Source organism: Phalaenopsis equestris, unplaced genomic scaffold, assembly GCF_001263595.1.
Source record: "Phalaenopsis equestris unplaced genomic scaffold, ASM126359v1 Scaffold000002, whole genome shotgun sequence".
In the NCBI taxonomy this organism is placed as follows: domain Eukaryota; kingdom Viridiplantae; phylum Streptophyta; class Magnoliopsida; order Asparagales; family Orchidaceae; genus Phalaenopsis; species Phalaenopsis equestris.
The window spans coordinates 12,773,678-12,778,891 of NW_018164444.1; positions in this window are offsets into that span (position 1 = coordinate 12,773,678).

Consider the following 5,214-nt stretch of genomic DNA (forward strand, 5'->3'; position numbering starts at 1 on the left):
TATTTTCATTTTATTTCTCGAAAATATCAACTAATTTATTAAAAAAATTTGTGAATCCTTATATATATATATATATATATAAGCAAAAACCATCCATTATATAATTGTAAATGAGGAGTTTACAGTTTGAAGGTAGGGAATCTGTAAAATATCACCCTTTAGCAAAAATGAAAGAGGAGGGGGAGGAAAGGAAGAAACTAAAGCAACATCAGTTTGACTAGCTAATCTAGCAAGCCCACTAGCTGGTCTATTACATTCTCTGAACTTAAATCTTAGCTGGAAGATGCAATCATTTCTGAAGTAATGGATCAGTTTTGTCCATTGAAGTATATGTCAAGGAGGGTTAGCCGAACCTTCAATCATTTGTAGGAGCAAAGCACTATCAGTTTTAACTAGAATATGTGACCAATTCATTTGAATGGAAATTTGAATTGCCCACCATAGGGCAGCAGCTTCAGTTTCTAGTGCATTCTATACAATCATAGGACTATAGAAAAATAGATTATAATGGCCAGAGAAGTCTCTGAATGGAAAACCAACACCTGAAAAGGAAAAACTCCCATATGTATTGGCTTTATTCCAAGGGGTGAGAGGCTTGATCCAATAAACCTTGGAGACTGTACAGGTTTTTGTTGGAGTGCAGTTAATAGTGCAGCAGTTCTCAGCGAATTTCTTAAATTAAATCAGTTTGGTGGTGAAGGCTTTGTAGTTGCTAACAGTTAGATGTGTAGAGGGGAGTGATTTTCAAATTTTCATTTGTTTCTAGCCATCCAATTAAACCAAGCCACCACAAAAGGAAAAATACCCAACTTTAAATTATTCCATGTTTGCCAAAAGGAAACAAGAAAATACCAACCCAAAACCATTTGGTTGACCTTCAAAACTTTGATCAGCTTTCTCTAAATCTGGTATGTGAAACATCACTCACAGAATAGATGGTAGAGGGATTCTTCAGCATTGAGACATAAATGGCAATTGGAAGGGCCTCTCAGACCCTTTAACTTCAGGAGGTCATCAACAGGAGGAGTTTATGGAAGATTCTCCAGCAAAAAAATGCCATAGAAGTAATGAATTTATTCAAAATGATATCACTCCATGGAAAATGTTGAGTTTGTTATACCCCATGAGTATATATATATATATATATATATATATATATATATATATATGTTATTGTTATTGTTACATTAAAAATAGTTTGATATATTCTACAAAATTTATAACGTTTAAGAAGAAACCCCTAAAAGCACTCTCTTCGATTCAAGAAGAGTGAATTTTCTTGTTGACGCATTCTAAAAGATTCACGACGGTAGAGTAATAATTATTTATCATTTTAGCATTGCATGAAAAGTCAACACACACTCAGATAATTAAAGAAAAGTAAGTAAAAGGAGACACCTTGATTTTTTACATGGAAAACTCTTGAAAGAGAAAAAAATTACGGGGTCTAGCCCGGTTGAAATAATTCACTATGAATGATGAGTATAAAAGTTCACTTGTTCTCATAAATTAAGAAGATGAAATTACAAAATTGTATATTTATAAGCTAGTTGTAGTTCTTGGGGACAGCGGGCTGCAAGGGACATAGTTGATTGTCCGAAGAGTGTAGTTCGTCATGAGCGTTGCAGACTGTGGTTGTATCACCAGCTTGTCGTGGAAGTCATAATTGATAACCCATGACAGTATTTTGTCAGGTGAGTCATAGATGGTTGTTTCAGGAGCGTCAGTTGGTTATAGAGGTCGTAGTACGAATTTGCACGAGTTTTGGACCACTTAGGTCATACTTGATCATGGGTTATAATAATGACGATCGTAGGGCATGAGGGCTACAGTTGAGAGATGCACAAGTTATGGTCCACGTAAGTCGTAGTTAGTCATGTAGGTCATAATGATGAGTTATAAAGATGTATGTATGCCTCGAGAGTCGAATTCGGGAGCTACACGAGCTGTATACGAGGGAAAACGTTACCCCATATTCGTTGCACCATCTTTTAGGTGCGTTGTTACACTGCTTTCGGAATTCGTTGTTGCACCATCTTTGGGTCAACCCGGTGTTCGGGATGAAGCGCTGCTTCACATGTTACTTTTCGTGACTTTGCAAAGTCAACTATTACTTTGCATGATGCTTCATCACAAGTAGTGGGAGACAGTTAATGGTGATCAGAGGTGAACAACGAACGGTGGTCGAAGGTAGTTGGCAGTGGTCGATGGCTGTAAAAGTAAAAGACAACTTCAACTCATTGTTCAAGCTTCAGTCCTCTTTAGGCTTTCAGCCCTCTCTCCCCCCTAAAGAGAGGGGTGGGGCTCTATTTATAAAGTCTCAAATGCGATTAAATAATATAATTCATAGGAACTCGATGTGGTTCGTCTAGCACGACATAAATCCTCGCACTATCATCAGGTTTTTACACAACCATATTATGTAATATAAGTTCTATCTCTTTTTAGGATTCTGATGTTGTTGTTCGATATGGCGTAAATCCTCATATCTTCTCAGACTACTTGCATAATTGTGTATTATGCAAGTATAAGTCTCAACTAATAAAAATTGACATGAGTGAACATTAAAGTAGCAACATTTTAAAATGTGCAGTCAAGTAATAGGATAGTTTGGAAAGTCATCGAAGTTTTTCTCAGGATCCGTGACATCCTCTACTCTTCCCTCATTTGAACTCCTAAAATAAATGTTCTTATTTGGTCATTTCACATTTGACTTTTCATGTCTAACCTTGAAAACCTATACGTTAAAATTTTGAAGACAAAACCACTGATCTTAATCGAGACTTTTCTCGTGTGACTTCAATCATTTCAGATGTAATTAACAATAGGAGTTCCCTTACAGGGGACTTGGAACCTAAATAAAATAAACCCTATCTAATATTTATATTAGGTACGGGAACTCGTTGGTCACACATAAAATATTCACAGACCAAATGAATGTCATAAATTATTTAATTTATGCAATATATTCTACCATCAAGTAGTATGTCTATCTCTCGATATTTGTGGTATTGCGCTCAGCTACTTGAATTATTAAATATAAGAGATCTCTTTCGTCTCACTTTTCAAAAAATAAATAATATTTTTAAAATTGAAATTATTTGCATATTAAATTAAATCATTTTCAAAAACGACCAATAGAAATTCCCAATTTGGCAATCAACACCATGCTCCCCAAGGAGTTCGCTAGAGAAAGAATAAAATGCGAAAGAAAAAGAAGAAGTTGGAAAATCGTCGACTCCCTTAATCTTTTTTCTTGCGGAAGATAAAGAGTCCTCTTCATTTTTGTTCGCTCCAAACTCTAAACTCCAAGAAAATTATAAGCTTCATGGGGAAGAAGATGAAGCTCTTCCTTGTCCTCTCAAGCACTCACCAATAACCCAAAAAACTGAAGAAATGAGTGGAGTTGATTGGTTCAAAGCATTTTCTTTCTCAAGGCTCCTCTAAAGTTCATTCCCATCCAAGAATGAAGGACCTAAGGGAGATAGACCCAACTACTCAAAATCTCCCTCCTTTTTAGTCTAAAACGGCCTCATGATCCCACCTAGAACCTTTCAAAAGAAGCCACCCTAGCAGCTTTCGATCCCCCTCATCCATATCTCACCATATCTACATTTTTCAGCTGCCCAAGGAGGTGTGTTGGGTGAGAAAATTTGGAGCTGAAAATTGGTCTGGCGCCCCAGCACTGGGTGTTGGAGCCTAGCACTGGTTTCCCGAAGCTCGGTTTCAAGTTATCTCGAAGCAGTTTTAAGTGCCTAGGATTCAGAACCTAGTGCTGAGATGGTTTCCTCTCAGGTTTTCACTCCCATTGAAAGCTTTTTTGGGCACTTAGGGGCCCAGGGCCGGCGCTTAGGCACCAGTCTAGCCCCAAAAGTGTTGTCTTTGCCAGAAAAATCCAACGGAGATTTTCTCGATTTGCAAGCAATGAGATACCATGTATGAATAAATTATGATCCTCAACTTCAAAAATGAGTATGTTGCTTTTTCATTGATCGAAGAATCTGTCGCCAAGTGGCATTCTGGACTACAATACTAGTAGGGCATTCCAACCATAATTTTTTTTGTAACGTGCGCAAAAATGCTCTGTGACTTCCCTTAACACCTTGGAGGCGCCGAATGGATATATAGGGACATCTAAGCACCAGATTGGACATTAAACCTGTTTAAAGTCTTGGGTGGGTCCATCCAACTGCGGGTTATGTCGAGTAAGGATGAATTATTGTAGACCTTGGTTTCATGCCCCAAACAAATACCAAAGGTCTCGGATGAGTTTCTTGAGTAATAGGATGCTATGAATGAGCTGTGAATCATCTCAAGCTAGTTGAGTGGACACACTGCATATGTGACATTAAAAATTGATGGCAACAATCATATAACATCATCTCTTCATATGCAATGAGATCTCATATATCATCTAATTTATTTTATTCTAGCTGAGATCTCATATATCATCTAATTTATTTTATTCTATTCTAGTTCATTAAAAAATATATAACATCTACATTAGCCAAAGATTTTAGATTTTTTACTTCTCTCAAATGACATATTTCAAGACTTCTTTGGTCACTTAATGAACCAATCTTAAAATTATTATCTGTATTAGTAAATGCTCTATATTACTAATTAAAGAATTCTGCCCTAACAATGATGCATGATTTATATTCCATGTTATATTTGCTCTCTTATTAGATATTATAATGAATATATATCCTATTTGAAAATGAAAATTAAAGTGATTATATTGAATTATTTAAAAATAAATACCACCTTACATCGTATGCTAAGTTTATGCAATTGTTGAAATGACACTACATTGTCATTGCTCACTCTTTTCTTTCTATTTATAAAGTTATCTTCTAATCTTGACATCCAAACTTTAAAGTATGTTATTTTTTTTTTTTTTCATTAATAAGTTATATGAGATCTATAGTACATGAATCTATCAGTTTGTCCTTCTTTTTGATTGATTTAAAAAAATTTTTATAAAATTTATATTTTTTCTCACCTTCAAAATTTTAATAACTTTGTATCATTCATATATACAATAGTAAGAGATGGGTTGATATCTCATACCTCCTCCACCTTCTTATTTGCATATGCAAAAGTAAAAGATTTATTAACACCCCTGATCTCTTATACTTCTTTCTCCTACTTCTCATCCTTATGTCATTCTCAGTCTCAATATAGTGGATGGTTGAGTAGCAAATTCCTTCT